General features: G+C 41.4%; 1 long non-coding RNA gene across 1 annotated transcript in view; it reads left to right on the forward strand.

Moving 5' to 3' along the window:
* The first annotated feature begins 349 nt into the window (after positions 1 to 349).
* Positions 350 to 22,430, forward strand: part of LOC134470840 (uncharacterized) — a 158,056-nt gene continuing 135,975 nt past the window's right edge. The window contains exon 1 of the long non-coding RNA XR_010040001.1: positions 350 to 976. This is a non-coding gene — a long non-coding RNA (uncharacterized LOC134470840). The remainder of the gene's footprint in view (positions 977 to 22,430) is intronic.

Raw genomic sequence — 22,430 nt, forward strand, 5'->3', positions numbered from 1 at the left:
CATTACTTTACCCTTGAAAGGTTTGCCTGGATAGGCTCCTCATTCCATTTCACCAAGTGATAATTTAAGTAACTCTCCACTGATGCCGTGGTCTGAACTGGTGGCCTTTAACTTGACCAGGTTGAATTAGTATTTCCTGAAATCCCTGTTGTTTACTACAATATCTTCTATTAATGTGGCCTTGGTTAATGTTGTTGTTTACAATAACAGTTCAATTTGGTTAGTTAAGTTAGCGCTAAAATAGAGTTAGTAAAGGATAACAGGTACCTCGTGGGATAATTCAGACAGCTGGAGCAGACTGCTGTGTTCACATAAATAAAGTCTCCCACCACATGGAAGAATAGCTGAAGCGGACTTGGCACTGTTGCTGCTGGCTCCAGATTACACAGTTGAACTGGCTTGAGGAGAAAACTCCTGGTTTCCCAACCCATCAGTGGTGGAATGAAAATGCCTTGCTTCTGTTATGACACATTGCAGAGGATGGAACAGGAACGGTTTAAGCGATTAGTTTGAGGGATTAGTCATCATGAAGCTTTGAGTACCTAATTTCAAAATGGTAGCCGCTGTGCAGTGCAATCATTTCCAGATAATTAGGTGAGAATCTGAGCGTGGCCTTGCTCTTCAGAACTCAGAGTTCAAAGTAACCATTATATATACTTTTTCAAGGAGCGAAATGCTCTAGGTTGAGGCAGGAAGGATTCTGCAACAGTTCCAATGATCCTCTCTCCTGAAGTGTGTTCCCTGAGTGGGAACCGCGACGGTGATGGAATCACAGTCCATGATGCCGTGGACTCCCATGATGAGGTTGTTAACTGACTGACCTTGAATTCATCCCAAAGGAGCTGGTCCTGGGTGAGCCTGCCTGTCAAGCGAGTTCTTCGGAAGGAGGTGAAGCGTAAGTGACATGGTCTGCTGACTTGACGACTGCCAAGTCATGAGAGAGGAGTGTCCTTGGCTGGAACCTGAGGTGGTTCTGGTGAGTTAAGAGTTCCCCCTCATCAAGAGCCTGTAAGAAAACGGGGACTTCATTCCTCTACACAAGGAACTGAATTTTTACTAGCAATCTGAGGGAGCTTGAAACAGGCGCAGGAGCTGGAGATGAGGAGGTGGCTTGCTGTCATCCTGATTTCAACCTAGTGTGGCTGCATGCACCTAACTCAGCATTGTATATATGTCCTACCAGGCTTCTGACCTGCAGAAGATGCGACGTAATAAGCGTATTGTTTACGTCACCAAAGTGTGTGGTATTTCTGACTTAGCAATAGAAAATGAATATAAATATGATTAGGATCAATTAGTGAAAAATTATTAGTGGTGTGAGAATGTCTGTTCAAACCTCTTTGTGTACACATTGGGCGTGGAGACGGCTGGGGACGTGGTGACAAGAGAAGAATAAATATCAGCAATGCTTTCGTGAGTCCACCAAATGCATCTCTTATTCAGGCACAGGATTCTTGTGCTCTGATATGTGATTTAAAGAAAGCTCAGATTTTTGGGTCAAAAGACCTGCCTCCTACCTCCCAGACCTCCTACAGAACTTGATCTATTATTAGCACACTGTAAGTGGTAACTATTTTTTCATTATTGTCAAATGCACAGAGGAAAAAATCTCACTCTTATTAATATCTTCATGCTTTTTTTTTTCAATTCTACAATTTAGCAATTCCTATTGCTTCCATTATTAAAGCTAAAATACATTTTCTTGAGTAAGCAATATTACATTCGGTATATGCATTTCTGAGCACATGAATTATTCATGTAAAACAAAAACACTTTAGCTATTTCTTATCAAAAAATCATAGTGCGTATCTTCTTTTATATCCCAATTAACTGTACGGAAATAAATGAAGAGTGGGTGATGGCATAAGTGTGTTTTGCCTTTTTGTTTGTTTTGTTAGTACCCACTCGCTGTACATGGAGTTTATATTCATCTTAGGGAACAGGTACGCAACGCGTGACACGCTCCGTTCTCTTTTATTCACTTTTCCCTCCTCAGCACCTGCTTCCCTCCATCTCTAAATTCCATCCCCGTGTTTTCCTCTTTTTTAGTAACTGAATCATACTTCTGACTGACTGATTTGATTCCCAAACACATGATTTGATTTCAAATACTGTTTGAAAATATCAAACGTCTGGGTAATGGAATGTTTGTGCCATATAGATCTACCTCAATTTTTAAGCCGCAAGATGTTGAAAACCTTTATGTTCTCAGCTACTTTTTTTTTAAATATGATCACTTAGAAGTTAGAAAGTGTGTTTGCCAGTAAGACAAGAGAAGTTTAGGCAAATTAGGACTTCTTTTCCCTCCATATTACATGGTGCCTGAAACAAAGCATTTCTTCGTTGATTTGTTTCAGGCTCCTTCTTAGCTTTCATTTGACCTCCCGTCATGCATTCTGATTACTGGGAATCTGGCTCATTGTACTGTGTCTGGCATCGTATCTGCTCTGTAAGGAAAGAAAAAGAGACAAGGGAAAGGGAAACATTTGTTAGCCGAGTCTCTACTGCTTCCAAAGAAGTTTCCTAGAAGTTCCACTTAATGTCGCTAATTACATCTCATTAGTAAGAACACATGGCTGTATCTATTTGCTGTGAGATATTAAAAAGAAACCTAGTTATGCCTTTTTTGTTTGTTTTTTTCTTAGTCACTTTGCTGTTCCAAAATGGAAGACAGTGAGAATGAAGAAAGTTAGGAAGTTTTGGCAGATGTAGCATAGAAAGCTTAATATTATTTAAAGAAAAAGAACTATATGTACTTTTCAGTTTTCAACTGACAAATTCCAATGATTAAACTGGATATTGTGAAGCGATGTGATGATGGAACACGATAATATTACTTTGATACAAAAATTTAAGAAGTAATCAAAATAACAAGTTGTAAGTAAATTCTATTAAAAGAGTTCTTTAGCTGGATGTGGTGGCACATGCCTATAATCCCAGCACTCGGGAGGCTGAGGCAGGAGGATTGCTGCAAATCTGAGGTCAGCCTGAGCTTCATAGTGAGTTCAAGGCCAGCCTGTGATACATGGTAAGACCCTGTCTCAAAAAAAAAAAAAAAACTCTCCGATAAGTAAAACTGAGCTGAAGATATGCCTGCCTGGCAAGTGCAAGGTCCTGAGTTCAATTCCTAGTACCAAAACAAAGCAAAATGGTCAAAACCCAATGAGCCTTTTGTGAGTTCTTTTTCACTCTTGAATTCCATTAAGTACAAGTTTTGAAAGATAACTATTTAAATATTTATTTTTCTAAAACAAAGATCCATACTAATACTCTAGTTCTTTTGTACATTTATAAGGCAATAAGCAAAATGGTCTAAGGAAAAAATAACCATGGAGTTAGAATAAAGAGATAATAATAAACTGAGACATGTTCAATAAAACATGAGGATTTCCATTTTTCTGAACAAGAAGGGAAAAGATGATTTGCCCGAGAATACTCTGATTTTAGGTACAAACTCAGTTGAGTCAGGTGGTTTTTGCCTGCTGAGGAAGCAGATTTAGTGCCAGTGCAGTACAGTGTTCAGTGTAAGATTACCTAGAAATGTGGGTGCTCTGCTGGAACTTAGGACTCTGGGAAGCCAAGCCAGCACCTCCCCTCCCTGGTAAGCGGCAGTAGTTTAGCCCACTGCAGCCCTTCCAGGGGGAGAACTAGCAGTGTCTCCTGAGATCCATGCCATGCTGGAACTTAGGACTCTGGGAAGCCAAGCCAGCACCTGCCCTCCCTGGTAAGCGGCAGTAGTTTAGCCCACTGCAGCCCTTCCAGGGGGAGAACTAGCAGTGTCTCCTGAGATCCACGCCATGCTGGAACTTAGGTCTCTGGGAAGCCAAGCCAGCATCTCCCCTCTCTGTGAGTGGAGGCAGGGTGGCAGCCTGCAGCCCTTCCAGGGGGAGAACTAGCAGTGTCTCCTGAGATCCACGCCATGTTGGAGCTTATCTCAATCTCTCCCTTATTCTTTAAAAAAATTATTTAGTTATTTCTTATGTTTGTTTTAATTAAGGGGAAATTTTTAAAAAAATTAGTATATATTATAGTAACTCTTTTTGATTTCCTATTAACTTGTTTTGAAGTCCTGTAATACTCCCACGATCTTGTTTTGACTGATTAGACTGTTCCATTCTGTATGATAGTATCAAGTTTGAGGGTATAGGCAACTACTTTGAAGACAATAAGATTCACTAAGATACCCATTCTGGTTTGACTGTTGTCTCCTTTGGAAGTCCTGTAATGTTTACAATGCCTAAGTTTTATTGGTCTTGTTCTCTACTGTTTTGTCCAACTTTATAATATCTAATGAGATAGACTATTCTTTTTAAGGAAACAAGAGACAATTTTGATAACCATTGTTGATAACCTTGTACTCTGTTCTACATCATGTGCTATGTCTATCCTTGGTTTTGACTGACAGCTTTGTTTTCCATATTTGACTTTATTCTCTCCCCCCCCCAAAAAGTAATAAGAACTAAGGAGTAATAAAATCCAAAATGTGTAAATTTTGTTGTAAAAAAGAGCTCTAAAGGATATAACAGCAAGTGTGTTAAGGGGTGTTAAATAGCTGACTATATTAATGTTTTTGGATTATTGAACACAGCTGTTTGCAGTCTCTCTGTTTGAATGTCCACTTTGTATTCTTTGATACTGTGATTTGAGCAACTATTTCCAAGATGATAATATGTAATCTATTAGCAGGTGATTTCTTACTATTATGTTTTTTTTTTTTGTAGTTCTGTATTACGTGTACCCTTACACCGCTTTGTTTTGTTTTGTGTTTTTCTTTTTCCTCTTAAATAAAATTAAAAAAAAAAAAAAGAAAGAAATGTGGGTGCTCACAACCTAACAACCACTGTCATTCAGCACACTGTTCACAAAGCGTGTACGAGACATTTTCTACCAAAATACATTTAGTGTACTAACCAGCATATAAAATACGTCTGTGGCTTTGTTCTTCTCGTGTGCAGAATGGTAAAATAATTATAACTAGCCCACAGAGTTGCCAGGCTTAGAAAAGTTAATACGTGAAAATCATATCGAATGTTGTTTGCTACAAGATCAATGTTGTGAGACTTCACTACTATTTGTTACTAAGCGAATTAGAAAATAAGGTTAAGGTGTCCATTCTTTAGATGCAGTTATTGTGAGGTTGTCAGATGGTAATTTATTCTTCCCGTAAGGATGAAGAAGGATGGTTGGAAGTTATAGTTCTGCCTCCCAGTGCTCTTGTTGGTGAAGAAAAGTTCATTTCACTTTCATTCACGTGTGGCCTCAGCAGGGCTTTGGAGAGGACTGAGCAGAAGAGGAACACTCAGGGGTCCATAGTGATTAGCGCTCATTACCTGGACCCACTGTTTCCTCTGCTTCTTTGTAAAGCTTCTTTTATCCTTGTTGGTTATAAGTTTTCTGCTTTAAGTCTCAAGACTGTAAATTACCTGATAAATCTATTAAAGAGAAAGAAACATTTGCTTCCAGAAATTGCTTTGTATTCTCGAGCCTCAGACCAAGTCGACGCTGCTGTTGAAATAGAAGTTAGCAGATCACTGGGCAGCATTATTTTAGCAGAAGAACAATTACTAAGTACAGTAAGCAAAACAACTACAGAAAGACTTACAAAGCCAGGCATGAGGTGCATCCTTGTAATCCCAGCACCTGGGAGGCTGAGGCAGGAGAATCGCCATGAGTTTAAGGCCATTCTGGGCTACATAGTGAGTTCAAGGGAAGACTAAACTATACAGCGAGACACTGTCTTTAAAAAAAAAAAAAGACTTACAATACAATGTCAGCTATCATAATATGATCATTCTGTTGAAAATTATGTACATTCTGACAAAAACATCTTTAGGAAAGTGGGAAAAGGCCCCAAGGTTAGTGCCCTGGGTCCAGTCCCGGCTCTGTCTCTTAACGTTGTGCCTCCCACTGGGAACTTGGCAGGCATGAAAATGGTCACTGTATTTGACAGGGATTTACCTAAGCTTCTGTAACAAACAGCGCACATTGGCTTCAGCAAAGTAGATGTTTATTTCTTTCCTTGCAGAAGTCTGGAAATAGTCCATCTCTGGATTTAAAATGCCTGAGTTTATTTCAGCCGCCAAGAGCCAGTAGAAAGGAAATAAAGGATCAGGCACACTGACTGAACCTTTTTTTTTTTTATCTGTACTGGGGATCGAACTCATGACTATCTGCTTGCAAGGCAGGCACTTATGCCGCTGAGCTAAATCCCCAGCCCCGACTGAACCTTTTTTTAAAAAAAGATAGAGAAATATAGCTCATATCACTTTCACACATTCCACTGGCCAGCACTTAGTCATATAAGCCCTGTTAGCAGGAGTGGCTAAAATAGCAGTCTTTAGCTAAGCAGCCTGTGACCAACCCAAATTTTATCACTACTGAGGGAGAGGATGAATAATGAAAGACAACTATCAGGATCCATAATCTGCTTTATTCACCTCCCAGAATCTGGGGGATGATATCGTAACACAGTAGAAACTGCGCAGGACTGACTTTATCCTGTTTTGACAGCGCCATCCATGTGTTCTGTGAGCCATTCTCTTAGCCTGGTTGCTGGGGGGCAGGAACCTAGACTACAGCACAGAGGCAGGGCTGTAACTCCTCCATGTGATTGTGGTCATGTTTTTCTCTAGGAGTTGGAAAAACTTTACAGATTAAATTGCTTTAGGAAAATGCACTTTTGTTTCTTTTAGAGATAGAGAAAGCCCTTGCATGTGTGTGTGTGTGTGTGTGTGTGTGTGTGTGTACACGTGTGTGCACTTGGGTATATGCACATTGTTTGCAAATGACCCAGAAATGAACAGGAGCAGAGAGAGAGAGAAAGTACAGAGTTACAACTTTCCCTTTTGTTTGCAGCAACCCTAAAACAGGAAAAGATAGGAAATGTTGGAGCCTGTCCCAAACACTGCCATCACCTCCATATGCTGCCTGGCTGTGGTGATGGGCTCTGAGATACCGCTTTGGGTTATCTACCCTATGGATTGTTCTGATGTGAATGCGTGTATGTGACATTAAAAGAACAGAGCTATCCCAAGTAAGTAACCCAGTGATGCATCTCACACTGCTAGAAAAAATCAGAACAATCCAAATCTGAAGCTAATAGAAGGGAAGAAATTACACAAATTGGCAGCAGCCCACTCAGGACCCCTTCTGTGTCTCAGAAAGAAGCTTTCTTTCCCCCAACAAGCATATTGTACTCTTAACCTCCATTGTTCCTAAAATTCATTTTTCAATTTTACAGACCATAAACTTGTACTAGACATTTGTCAGGTTGGGAGTTCCTTTCTCCTGTATCATTTGGAGATCTTCCACTGAGATCGCTGGACAGAGATGGGGTGCTTAGAGTTGAAGTGTCTTATTCCTTTAGGATGCATTCTTGATCCCTGGAAGATGTTTGACCCTTATGTGTTCAAAAAGAGCCCTTTGATATTTTTCTGCACACACACATGGCCTGCCTCTCTACCCTCTAGAGCCAAAATGGAGTGCACAGACTTAAAGCTGATTGTCTATCTTGCAAGTTCTCATTTTTCCCTACTGTGGGCCTGCCTCACCTTGTGGTTTTGCAGGTTTAAAATGCCTGATGCCCATCAAGGGCCTTTAGGTAGACCCTCTATAGAGTATCTCTGACTACTGATCAACAACTATGACCCCTTCAGCCTGAAGAAGCCAGATCAGTCAGTGCCATTATTTCCTCATGGTAGTTTGGGTACTTCTGCTGCAAAGAGGGGAATGTTATCGGCAGCTGATTTAGACAGAAACATTATAGGTAGTTAGATAGGACTAGGCCCTCGAAGGAGCCAGTGCAGAAGACTAGATACCTTGCAACTTTAGATGAGACAGACACCTCTGCTTTGGGCCAGATCTCAGGACAAAAGACAAAACAAATACAACCACACCCTAAGGATAAACGTCAGGGATTGATATTCTAAATAGGGAAGCCCAAATGAGCCACTAACCCAACCCCCTGCTGTATTCATGTGCACTTATACATGACTCACTTCCCCACTGGATCCTGATTTAATCAATTTTAGCTGAGCAATTACACCCGTAATCCTATTGGCTGACCATAATTCTGTCCTACCTCAGGCCTGCCTATCTTGCAAGTTCTCATTTTTCCCTACTGTGGGCTTGCCTCACCTTGTGGTTTTGGTCTAATAAAAATCCCTAGAAAAGGCAGGATCTTTGGCTACCCACTCAGGACCCTTCTGTCTCTCTCTCAGACAGAAGCTTTCTTACTGCCAATAAATATATTCTGAGTGGAAATTAATGAACAGATACAAAAAAACAGTACAAATGGTCAATGAATCAAAGAACTGGTTCTCTGAAAGAATGGGAAAGGGCCTTGAAGATGGTAGAAAATGGTAGGAAGACAAAGAAGGGGAAGCCAAAGGTTTAAGACACATTATGTGTATGTACCAGTCCCCCACGATGAATGTATTCACTTGTCTACATAAAAATGGCAAAATGGAGTATGAGTGACAGTGTGTATGTAAGAGAGCTTGTGTGTGTGTGTGTGTGTGTGGACATGCGGGAAAGCAATGTGGGATGGCGAGCACAGAATCTAGGGCAAACACATTTTAATCTGAGAGGTAGAGGAACTTACATATAAGGAAGGGATTATGGAGGGGGCCTCTCTAAAGACTTCAAGACACAGAAGGAAGTCTAGGAACCAGTTTGTCTATGAGAAAACCTCTCTCATAGATTTAAAATTCTTTCACTTGGCATGGTGGCTTATGTCTGTAATCCCAGCATTTGGGAGGCTGAGGCAGGAGAATCCCTGTGAATTCAAGACCAGCCTGGGTTACATAGTGAGTTCAAGGCCAGCCTGTACTATACGGCAAGACCCTGCCACAATAAATAAATAAATAAAAATTTAAAAAATTCTTGTTTTAGATTCTAGAAATAAATAAAATTTATCTAGTTGTACCTATATTCTAATTATTCTCTAATCTTCATTACAGTCTATTTATATAGTAGCCTTGTGTTAATGATATGCAGGGAATTAAGGAATGATATGATACTGAGATGCCTACCATCTTTTTTGACCCTATCCTTTGAGGCAAACAACACCAAGAACAGAATTGTTCCAAAGGCAAGAGTGGTCGCACTATTCTCCAGCCAGCAGAAAAACAAACAGGACCCAAGACACAGCTGACCTCTCCAGGAGTCCAGTTCAGTGAGGACACAGGGTATAGCCAGATGGTATCTGAAATGGAAATGAGGCCAGCCCCGTGTTTTGAAAGTTAAATATTTATTTTTCCTAAAACAAATGGGGTTAGGGAATATCATGAGGACAGAGCTCAAACCACTTAATGTAAATATTCAAGGAATAGGTGCTGCCAGCAGAAAGGAGAGTATTTTGAGGAAGCAGAAACCTGGGTTAGAGAACAGCTAGACTGGCCGTGCTGTGTCGGTCTTTCTGGGGTGGAGGAGTGTGTGATGTTCAGTTTGCACGGGGAGGATCACACACTTAGGGCAGAAATCATGGGGTGGAGTGGTCTCTGTCTGCAACACTTAATGTGGGACCAGAGCACAAGCGGATGGTCAGAGCGGGGGTCAGCAAGGGGGCACAGATCACATTTTGAAGCCTGCTTCCAATGGAAACAAGTCAATCAGGGAATTCAAAATCTCATATCCTTAAAAAAAAAATAGTCCTATGTGTTTGGCTGAAGCTTTTCCTTTAGGCCAGAAAACTGATCTTCCTTGATTATATAAAAGAGAGAAGATTTTTCTGACAATACTCAGAACTTCTCTAGGTTCCTGGGTGATGAGTGGAGGTCTGCACCCTGCAGGAAGACATCTATGATCACAAATGGCAAGTGTTTCCCAAACTTCATAGTTACAAGCATCACCACGATTTCGACCCACTTTGATCAGAACTGCAAAGAAAGGAACCCTGAGAATTTACATCTTTAGCGGGGCTAAATCATTGTGAATGATTTTGACCTTGGGTATCTGGGAAATACTGTGTTCTCTAAGCACAGTGGTCAAGCTGCATTCTGGGATGGTTCTATGTGCAGTGAAGAGGGGTAACTGAGTGGACTCTCGTTAAGATACTGGAGAAGGCTGCAATCCAGGCGGGAACACAGTTAAGCTGAGAGGAGGAGCCGCAAACCAACCTGGTAGATTTCTCAGTTTCTTTTGACCTTAGTCTTTTAACTTTCTGGGCCTCTCCTGTAAAATGACCGCAATATCCTACCATTCGGGTTCTGTTGCGTATCTCAGACCACTCTGAGTTGAAAGGCCTCCTCCAATTGGTTACAGTCTCATTGTCAACCCAATCAGATCTGCTGCTTGGACTTGCTTTGTTTATTTGTTTCTATGCGAAGCTTCATTTAGATAAAATACTCCATCCAGGGGTAGTAGCGCAGGCCTGGAATCCCAGCACTCAGGAGACTGAGGCAGTAGGAGCAGTGAGTTCAAGGCCAGCCTGCACTACATAGCGAGTTACAGGGTCAGTTTGCACTACATAGAGAGACCCTATTTCAAAGGTTAAAAAAAATTAAAAATAGATCAAATATTTCATACTTTTTTTTTTTTTTTACAAGGCTGCATTAAATTTCTAAGTTCTCCCAGCTCTAAGATACTAAGATTGCCTGTGGCCGCAATGCCAGCTGCACGATCATTAGCACAGAAAAGAACACCACGGGCCTTCGAACGCAGGCCGCAATTTTTTGAACCTGTTTTTTTTTTTTTTTTAAATATTGATTCCTGCTGTTCTAGCCTGCTGGCTTCCTTGTTGTAGTGTGACATTTAAACAGAGAAGAACTAATTGTGGCATCTCCATGAATACAGCAACTTAAATCACAGGGGAAAAAATGAACCCCAAATGTTGTTTGTCATTTCGTAGAGAAAATGGTAACTGGTTCCCTGCCTGAACTTCTTTCCTTTTCACAAGCTATTATGGTATCAGGTAGCTACAGTCTAATGTGGGCCCTGTCCGGTGACCTGGCATAAGGAGAGATGTGCATTCAGAAGCAGGTGTAGCCAACAGCAAGCCAGGTGGCCAGGTGGAGAGCCTCCAGAGGTTTAGAAGTGGTGCTTTCTCTGTTCAAATGCCCTGTGCTGGCTTCAGGAACTCCTGTTTACAAAGGAGGATAACCTTTGCCTTGTGTAAGGGAGGGAGAAACCTGCTCTAGGCATGTGTGGCAAAGCGTGGGTTCAAGTCCAGCTCTGTGCTTATTGTATACTCTGGACAAATCACCTCTTGTATCTTAAGTGGCATGTAATAATATCTACTTTGCCTTTCTGCTGTGAGGATTAAATCAGATAATGCAGTTGAAAGCATTTTGTAAATATCAGTCATACAAATGTAAAGGTACATTTATCATAATGAATAACAGCCAACATTAGGAAAAACACTGTTGCATTCAGAAGCTATATAAATGCTTTTATATATAATCAGACAATATACATTCTTTAACACACCCATTCATTCATTCATTCATTTGCTCAGTTCTGGCTCAGTTCTGGGGAAGATAAAAAGACAATAAATGACGACCAGATGATTGGATAAAATGTACGTTTAGGGTTGATGACTAGGAGCTCATTGTTTATTGGGCCTGTACTATATTCTAGGAACTAGGTTCCTTCATAGCAAAACACACTACTGAGCCCTACTTCTCCAGTGGTGTCAGTCACAGAAGGGAGGAGACAGTGCAGAAACCTAGAGGGAGGGCTTCCAGAGCTGGCCTCAACTTGGTCAAGCATAATGATTTAACACAGATGTGATCTCTCAAGGCCACTTTCAGGATGCTCACTGCTCTATGTCCTGTTGACTGCACTAAATCAGAACTTGCCTGGATGCTCCAGCATCTCCCGCATGGTCTGAGTAAATTTCAGTCCCCGGGCAGCGCCTACTTGACTTTTAGAGTACAATGACCAGACTCAGAGACTATTAGACTTGTGGACCAACACAGAGATAATTCTGCGAGTCTCCCAAACATAATACTGGAGGGAAAATGACTTTTCAAGTTAAAAAAAAAAAAAAAAAACAACGGACATGCCTGTATTAAATATGTTCTTTTAAATCATAGACGAAAATGCAGATGACTGCCCATGTACATGTGTGGGCTACATTGGGGGCATACACAACATGGAATAGCTTCAAGCAACAGAAATGAATGGATCCAGGCTGCCTGCTGTAGCATTCACACAGCTGCCACACACCCCCTGTTCACGTTTCTCAATACCTCCTGCTGCGCCGGGCATGGCCACCGATGCACAAATCACTGTGGTCCATGATTATGGTTAATCCTAAACGTGCTTCTCTTGCCTTTATTAAGAATAAATAAAAGCTAATTTCAACTTGCCCCTATGCTCCCCTGTAGGAAGGCTGAAACCGGAGAGTTTTCTAGTCTAAGCGAAGTCTTTTCCTTTGATCTCTCTTAGAAAATGGTGACGTGGAGATTTAAGCTTCTCCTTTACTGAGTGCCCCTCCCAACCTCCCCCATCTTCCTCTTCAGCTGGATGACTCTTAGGTCAGAGGAGAGCACTGCATATATTTTGCAACCCAAAGAGATCAAGCAAGGATAAAGGGTGGGGTTTCCTGGTTGGGAAAGAAGTTGTGCTAGGGCCCCCCACTGCACCCCACCTAGCCTCAGTAAGATGCTCCTTAACCTTCCCTGAGTTACTCTGTGTCTTTGACATTGAATAGTCCCAGGAAACTCTACTGGAGAAGCTACCTGGGGTGTCCTTTTCCTCTTGGAAAGACCTGCAGCCCCGCGTAGCCCTGCAGTGTGGCTGCTCAAGTAGACTCTGCAGAGAGCAGCTGCACCCTCTTCCCGAGGCTTGTGGGAGGCAAACTCCCGCTCTGGAGTTTTGCTTTGTCCTGACCTGTGTGCTACCTGTGCCTTTGTTTCATGTGCTTTGTAATCTGATTTATTTGCTTAGCTAACTGTGTTTTTTTCTCAACTTTTGGCTGTAGATGAGATGCATATTTCCTCTCCTATTCTTTATAACATTAGCATAACATACCAACCACGCTCTTTAAAATAATGTATTCCTTTCAATTAGGCAAGGCAATAGACTTATGGAGCTCTCTTAGGTCATGCATTTCATCTAATTAAACACCATCACAAATTAGTAATCATAATAAATTGCATAGTCCTAAATCCAAGATTATCCTGAAAAACCACAGCCAATCCCTTCCCCCAACATACCAATAATGACAGCTAACATTTGCCTAAGGCATACCAGGGTTTAAAAAATACTTCCCTATAAATTACCCATTTTATTTTCCAAACCCTGGTCACTGTTTTATAGATAGAAAATGAGGGCTTACAGAGGACAATAAATGCCTCCAGGGTGGCTCAGAAGATGCCAGGTCTTGAAACCAGGTTCTTTCTGTAGGACCATAGGTACTATCCACTACATGTTTCATGATTTTTACCAGGAGTCAGGGGATCTGCCCAAGACTATGCTGAGAAATTCATAGCAGCAGGCATGGAGGGAGCATGATTTGATCATCATTCTGCTGCTTACAATGACCTGATCCCGAGCCAGTCTCTAACTCATTCTGAGAGCAAGAGCTTGAACGAGACCGGCATCTGTCCGCAGCTGTGGCGTCTGCGGGTGATGAAGTTGCTGCAGATGCCGGGCTCTGATTTCCTGTAGGTGGAGGCTGACCTTTGACTCAACAATCCCTGCTTTAATTCCAGTTTTAAATTCCTGAGTTCATCTAAATCACATCATAGCTCAAATGTTGCAAAAATGAACCTAAAATATATTGTAGGAAGAACTGATTGGCCAAAACCAACCCAAAGAGGTTGAAAAATCAGTTTTGCAACTTTTAACCCTCACTCTCATTGGCACAGAACAAGACTAAAGTTGAAAAGGCCATGAACAACTGGAAATGAGATATTTTTAGATCTTTGGAGAGAGCTGTCAGTGTGCTGTTAGTACCCTTTGCCATAGTGGCGCTGCTTATCCTTTACTTGTGGAAAGGGCTTCAGGGACAGCCCTTGGAGGACTTGCTTTGTGTCCCCTGCAATGTGAAGAGAACCAGTAGACCGGATCTCAAGGCATTCTGATTGCTCAGAGTCGGGGCTTGTGCTTTAGGAAGTGACTGCCCTGGTGAATGAAGAAGCCTCACTAGGAGAAGAAGCTGGCTTTGAGTGGCCGTAGCTTCTGCTTTAGAGGCGGCCCAGCAGATCAAGAGTTGCTCAGCTGAAAGGCAGGAGGCTGCCGTGAATGGCAGACTCTGGAGCCACCATTCTGAAGATGTTTACTTATAGCTATTACAGGAGCAACAGATGACAGTCTGTGTGAGTCTCCCAGGAACACCACGCAAGAAACGGTCAACTTTATAGACATCTCAGGTCCAGGAGGCCAGTGTGAGCCCTCCCGGCCCCATCCAGAATGTTCTTCTCCTTGTTCCCTTCTTCCTTCTGACCTTTTAGTTCTACACTGTCTCCATTAACTAGCGGAGGAGCAGGCAGTCAGCTGAGAAGAGACCGCCCAAAGCCTGGTTCCAGTGTCTGGAGCAGCCCGCGGCAGTCCTAACTGGAGCCCGGAGAAGCGTCTGCTTTGTTTGTTGCTGTTGTCATCTGTTCTTCAGTCAGGAGTTTCGCTACAGAGTCTGGACTGGCCTCAGACTCATGATCCCCCTTGCTTCAGCTCCCTGAATGCTGGGATCCCAGGCAGGCACCGCCAAGCCCGACTGAAGTGCATGCTTTGAAAGGAATACAGAGGGCTGAGGATTTAGCTCAGGGGCATAAACAGCTACTTTGGTTGTGGGTTCAATCCCTAGTAGCAAAACAAAACAAAACAAAACAAAACAGGAGTGCACAGTTTGCATTATCCTGACCTTATCAGACTAATAACTGAGCTGAAACTGCTGGAAGGGGTACAGTGTGAAAAGGATCCCCCCACTTTTTTTTTTTTTTTTTTTTGGTCTTTTTTACATCTAAGGGAAACAAAGCATGGCACTAAATTGCTCCCAAGGGAAGGGCACCAGCCTCAAAGAATCCTAATGTTTCAGGGTCCTGAATAGTGACCATTATGGTACACTAAATGTGTGTGTGTGTATATGCACATAAACTATCACAAATTTTAGTTTGTTCCATCTAAGTTGATTTGACAAAGTGTTTCTCCAAAACCGCTAAACTCAGTGGTGTTGAAAGTGACTTCAGACACTGGCATCAATGCCAGTTATTGCAGAATGGAAAGAGCAGCACAGTGCTCTTCCTGCCCTTCCTTCACCGCCTCGTATCCACTTAGATCTCAAGGTATGGAGTCAAAAGGACCGAAATTGTTTCCTTGTTCCCAAAGCAGTGGCCGAGCTTTGACCTTGGCCCCCATCTGCACATCCTCCCCACAGACAATGATAAAACTTACATTTGGATTTGGGGCCAAGTTGAAGAGGAAATAAAGGAATTGGTAGCAAAAATGATGTTAAGGAACAGAAAGGAGAGGAAGTGGAGGGAAAGGTTACTGTAGGCACTGAGCAGCCTGCATTGCTGAGGAGGAAAGGGAGACTGGCTGCAGAGAAAGAACCCTCATTTCCTGGCCGCTCTGTCCCATTCTCCGCCCCCTGGGAGTGTGAGGAGACCCCACTTGAACAAGGCTGCACACAATCACAAACCCCCCTTCTGGCTAATGCCTAAGGCCCTGGTCAGTGTCTGCCCTGGCTCACTTGGACCCTGGCTACTTCCAGGATGGTCCAACAAGTGCTCCTCCCCAAAGCTTGTTCCTTACCCGTCTGGACGGTGTGGCACAGTCCTATCTGCAGCCACATGCTGTGGCTTGGGGCTTCTTATTCTATAATTTGTTGCCAAGTTATTTAGGACAGTTTTATATTAAAGCATATTATGATGTGGAGTGTTAAATTCATATAAACATTAAACCCATCAAGAGAGCTGACATAAATATGCAGCTTTCAGCTGCTCAGAATTAGTTCACTTGGATTCTTAGAGTTATTAGTTTGCATGCTCTGCTATTAGAGGTATTTTTCTGGAAATGCTTGAGAGAATTGGGCCTAATTTGCTTCTTTTTTCAGGAGTATCTCTAATAGACAATAGATTAGCAAAAGGTATTCAAGACCAAAAGAAATGACATTTTAATGACAGAAACGAAGGCAGTTTAATGGGAGATGGAAGAAATTGTCTGGTAGGTATGTGAAGTGACTCTAATTTTATATATTCTACAAGTTGACCTGGCCAGCTCTGTTTGTGGGCCAGCTAATCAAAATAAGAAGCATTCAATGGGAGTTCCTTAGACTAACATTTTCCAATGTGTGTATTATGGACTACTAGTCCCAGGAAAGCCTTGGCAAAGAAAGACGATGAGTTGGAATCTGGCTTAAGCCCCTCTTCACATAGTGAAGACCCTGAGAAACCACTCAGCAAACAACAACAACACACAGTTTGTTTGTTCTTTTTATCCAAGTATAATGGGCTCTTTTTGGAGGTAACCCTTTAAGTAACTCTACCTCAGAATAAGACTTTGAGGGATACATGCCTGGGGTACTTACATGCTAGATAATGTTTTGGATCAGGAGATGGCAATCTTTTCATCATCTAGGATCCTATTTGTTGTTTTTTCTTTTTATCTCATGTTTTGAACATTATTCCTTAATTTTGACTGTTAACCTGGTCTCATACTTCAGGTCCACTGTGCTCTGGGTAGTCAGTTTGGATGCTATCAGCTGGCATTGCTCCATGAAAATTTCCTCTGTGAATGTGTATGCTGTCATCAGCAGCCAATCAGAACTTGAGCAACATGAGCTACTTAGAAGCCAGGCTGAATTTATCTAACTCTAGCCCAAAGCAGAGAAACATTGTGTTATAATTAACTGGTGTAAATAGGTACATGGTACCAGTGAAATTGTTTTTAGATGTGTAAAAATATTAAATGTGGCCCTAGGATATTTTTCTAACTTTACAAAGTTCAAAGAATACAGGTGTTATAGGTGGAAAAGAAACAAAATACACCATTGCTGTTACTGTGCTTATAACATACCTTGTTTTTAAATTCAAGATTCTATTAATCTAAAGATGAGTTCATATGGTATAACTCCCCAGATCACAAAAAATGCTAACATACTATAAAAAATATGAAAAAGAAAGAAAATTATAAAGCATCAGCAAACCCTTCAGACGTTAATCAGAAACTTTAATTTCTGATTAAGGATTTCAGAAGAATCATATGTATGAATTATATTTTCCTGACAACAAAGCACTTTTATGTTCATTATCTCAATTGTAGCAGTTGGGATCTTGCCATGGAGACACAATCTCATCATTGAAGAATGCCACATTATATAATTTTTAGAATTTTTTTCTTTTTGCAGATGTTAGAAACCTAAAATAAAATAACTTATACAACAGGACAAGTTATTGGAAGGATACTAGAAATACTAATATTTTGGTTTTCACACAATTCCAGGAAGCACTGAATAACCAAATACAGGCAGAGCAGAGGTACAGCCGGATCATGATTTCTTACAGCCAAGGACTCAAAGGTTGTCAGGATTCTCTTCAATCCTGTGTTGCTCTCTGAATGTTCATTTTAGTCTCTCACGTCAGCAGCTTTCTCCACTTAGAGGAAGACATGGTGACTAGAAGGACTTAGGGTTCACATTCAACTGTGGAGCCATGGGAGAGAGTATTTTAGCTCTCTCTTCCTCCCAACCCCATGTGCTGCACAAAAGGGCTCCTGCCTAGCTTAGGTCCAGCCCTGCTCTATAGCTGCACGCACAACTGCCAAGGAGCAGAGCACAAGCACCTGTGACTGGTAGCTCCATAGCAAAGATGGAGGTGGGAGTGAGATAATTTTGCTAGGCAGATAATTCGGCAGGTGTACACTCCATACTGAACTAGGATATACCTATTATGCACACATCAGAGCAGCCTGTGAGCAGAGCGCCCAAGTGCACAGTAACTGAATCTATGCTTATCTGTATGAAGAGAATGATCACGCATTACTAGAAACTCCATGAGTCCTTATCTTCAGGGTGGCCAGATCTTCCCCAGCTCACAACAGCAACAACAAAACACAAGCCAGTGTCCACTGAGGTCTGGGGTAAACATCACAGAGATTCGCTCTTGAGCTTCTGTTTTAAGGGAGAGGATGGTTAGGAAAGAGGCAATAACTCATGACCTGACGAAAAAGAAGGCATTCCTGGGCCTAGGCTATCTCCTTGTGTGAAAATTGACAATGAGATAAGGCTTGAGGGTTCGGGCTGGACTTTATACTCCAGCTGCCTAGTCTGTCTCAGAATATCCTGCTGCAGATGTCTCAAGCCCTCCTCCAGGAGGAAGGGATTTGAAGGAGGAATTGTTGGTTCCTGGCAGGTATAAGGGGATCAGGCCTCCATACCAGCGCACGAAGTGTTTTTAGGAACTTGGAAACTTGTGCTGTTTGAATTTTCTTATTTCCATTTACTTAATATTATTCTTGGAATCAAGGGCATATTTCAAACCTTAACTGAATAAACATTAATCTCCCCTGAGTAAGAAGGAGTTGTATCAGCAAACTCCTTTTGGATGCTTCCTTTGCTAAGGAAAGGTTTAACTTCCTCTAGTTACATGTCCTATTTGCTGTCTCTGTCTGTCTCTGTCTCTGTCTGTCTCTCTTTCTTTCTTTTTCTGTCTGTCTCCCTTTCTCTCTCCCAGCTGTGGCCCCTGTTTCTCTGGAGAACTCTATTGCAGAAGTTATTCATACAATCAAACATTATATAGAATTGACCCATTTTAGATATTCAATCATGGAGGCTATTACTATACATAGCCCTATATCTGAAGAGTATAACAAAAGAGAAGAAATTAATTTCCCAAGTATCAGTGATTGTTTATTATTAATTGCATGTCTCTGCCAACTAGGTCTTCAAACTCAGCAGTGCAAAATTTGAATTTGTAGACATAGGGTGAAACGGGGCTCCAGGTGAACAGGGTACCTTGTAGAAGAAACATGTATGGGCCTGCAAGAGAGCTTGGAGGGAATGGGGAAGTTGGTAAGTACCCAGGAAATATAAAGAAAATTATAAAATGTTGCATTGGAAATAGCTTTTGTGGCCTTGACTGCCATATGAAAGAATTAGGCCTTCTCTTTATCAGCAAATGGAAGCCTATGTATGTGGAACGAGTGAGTGAAATATTTATGGAGGAAGAAGCTGGCAATATAACAGCATGATTTGAAGGAACAGATTGGGAATAAGGCATTTAGTCTGAAAGTTGGTGTGATTATCTCCATATTCCTTTGTTCTTTTATTCACTGGACATGCCTTAAGCCTCTGTTAGTGCCAGGCACTATACAGTTTTAAGAGACATAGAATGGCAACTGTACCTCTGAAGAGAGTTCACTGTTGTAGGGGAGATATGTGCAGTGGAAAAAATGTAAGAAAATGCTCATGGCAATATTTCCCAGCCATTGGAACTCAAGATGAGATTTTGATACAGAACTGAGAGTTCACATTTCTGCAGAACACCAAACAAACAGAATTGTACCAATATGTTTGTATCCTGGTCCTGTATTCTCTCCGAGTAAGATAAATACGTGACTGCCAGTGGGAAGAGTCATTTCAACAATTATGGACCTGATATTTATAGGTTTTCAGCCTTTGGCTCCTTAGGCAGGAAGCACTTACTTCCCGGCTAACCAAGGTCAGGCCCAGAGCTGAGAGAGCACCCTTCACCTGTTGAACTCAGGGCTGCTCATTCTGAGAATGGGCTATTTGAGTGTAAGAGCTTGGACTTGGACCTGGGGCCAGAGCATGGTATTTTCTTATCTTTAACTACGCTCTACAAAGCTCATGTTTGTTCTTCCCTCACAACAGCCAAGCCTAAGGCACATTGCTTAAGGAACTGTTCCTCTTTGAATAGCTTTGCATGCCCTGTCAACACCCTCCCCAGGAGCATTGCAGTGTGCACAGCTCTGAGGGCTGACCGGACTGACCGCAGTCTACAGCCAGTACTATGAGTCGAGCCCTACCCTGGAGTGTCACGGCTCAGGGAGGGTAGAAGAGGTTTTGTTTTTGTCATTCATTCACTCAGAAAAGCTCAGCACGGTCTCACAAACCTGGTTTCTGGGAAGTCAAACAATCTGATTGCACTTTACAATTTGGTAAATGATATACTCTAAGGGCTTATAAAAATTAATCCAGAAGCATGCCATAAAGCTGATACTGTGAAGTAGCGAGCAGAGACCTCCTTTCTTCTCAGTCAGAATGGGCCATGCTATGTGTGGGACATAACATGAAACTAACAAGAGATTCCTCCGACTTGTCTTGTTAGAACTAGCCATTCTCAGCTTCCCTGGAAAGGACTATCCAACTTCTTCCATGGATGCGGAGCACTTCAGTGTCGTGCTAGTGGGGAAATCTGACATTGGGGAGCCTTTTAGAGTGTTCTCCAGTCTGATCTTTCTTTTAAGTTCCTCCTTTCTAATCAGTGGAATAACTGCAGAGACTACTAACTTACCGAGGCTCTACTTCTGGTTTTTCAACTTTACAATAGTGCAAAAGTGATGTATATTCAGTGGAAATGATTCTTCAAATTTTGACTTTTTATCTTTTTCTGATCTAGCATTGCACAGTACAGCATTTGCTCAGACTGCTGGGGAACAACACTAATCTACATCTTGCAATCATCCAGGAATCCTAAGGTTAAACAATCAGCACTCTCAAGGGTACTGTGTTGTAGATGAACTGAATGAATGAGTGAATAAGTAAATAAATTAATGGATTTTTCAATATTGGGGATCAACCCCAGGGCTTCCCAAATGTTAGGCAAGTATTTCACCACTGAGCTACCCTTCACCCCTTTTTATTTTATTTTGAGACTAAGTTGATCAGGCTGACCTTGAACTTGCAATCTTCCTGCCTAAGCCTCCTATAACTGGGATTACAGACATGCACCACTATGCTTGGCATATTAAATGTATTTTTACTTCTGATATTTTCAATTTATGATGGATTTATGATTCCCATTGTAAACTGGGGAGCATCTGTAATAATTTTGAAAATAATAATAGGCAACATTTACTAAGGACCTAATTTTTGACAATTTATTTACATATTGTCTACTTAAATATTCATATCACAAACCAGTGACATGGTGATCTTATCTCCTAGGAATCAGAACAAAGAACTAACTAAGGTCATATAGTTAGAAAATTTGAAGCGAGGTCTACCTGCTGTCACTATCTGCATCTACACTAATCATGCCTTTTTCGATCAAAACCAAGTCGTTTTTACTGATTTACTGTGGAGGTAAAATGCAGGCGCCACAGTCATGTATGTTTCAAGTGGATGTGAAAGGTCTAATTTTATTCCTTCAAAAGATTCTCTAGCTTTCTATTGAGAGAGTGCAAGGAAACATGCATGAAAGAATTTTGAATCCTTTGTACTCTGTCAAATTTTTAGTAGTAAGGAGATATTTTTAGAAATTAAACATTTATTTTTAAAAAAACAAGAATGGAATAAACAGCTGTATTTCTATTACTGTTAAGACCTTCACAGATTAACTTCTAGCACTTTTTTAAAAAATGAAAACAACTTTAATGCTTTAAAAAATCACTCCAGTTACGTGGAGAAGTGAAAATGAAAAACAGGAATGACGTGCTTAGAATGCCACCACCCAGAAATCCCTGCAGTTAACACACGATGGACTTGTGTGTTTCTCTGCCTACACGCATGTATATTATAAAAATGATATGTGATTTAAATGCTATTTTTCTATAAAAACCATTAAATTCAATAGAAGAAAAATCACATGAAACATAATGGAGAAACTGTTGAACTTTCAAAAAATATTTCTTCTCTCAAAGATATGGATATGCTAATTATCCTGAGTTGACATGTTATATCCATGTATCAAAATATCATATTGTGCTCTGTAAATATGTGTAATTATATGCCAAATTAGATTTTTTTTCTTCATTAGAATTTTCTAAGGTTATTAAAAGAGATTGTGAATAGCATTAGAAAGCACTTCCCCCCTTTTAGGTGGTATAAAATGAGGTCATTAACACTGTCACTCCTCCACCCTGCTTTGCCTGTCTCTCGTGTGCAGTTAATTTTATTATCGTGTTTGCCAGTTTTTCAACACTGTAACAAATACCAGAAATAACAACATAATAAGAGAAAAGGTTGTTTTTGGCTCCTGGCTTTGAAGGTTCCAGCCCGTCGTCAGGTGGGCCTTTTGCTTTAAGGCCTCCGTATGTTAGAGGGGCAGCCTGCCTATCACGGTAAAACCTGTAACACAGCACGGTTCCTCACTTCATGGCCAAGAAACAAAAGACAGAGTGATGAAGGTGCTGGGGTCCTACTACCCACTACGAGGGTGCACCTCCAATGACCTGAGGACCTTTCACAGGCCCACGCTTAAGGTTTCCAACATCACTAGCACCAAACTGGGACCAAACCTTTAGGCTTTTGGGGGATACTGGAAATTTTATATATATACATACATATGTGTGTGTGTGTGTGTGTG

The sequence above is a fragment of the Cavia porcellus genome, unplaced genomic scaffold (genome assembly GCF_034190915.1).
Source record: "Cavia porcellus strain 051 isolate PalLab524CR breed Dunkin Hartley unplaced genomic scaffold, mCavPor4.1 scaffold_17, whole genome shotgun sequence".
Taxonomy (NCBI): domain Eukaryota; kingdom Metazoa; phylum Chordata; class Mammalia; order Rodentia; family Caviidae; genus Cavia; species Cavia porcellus.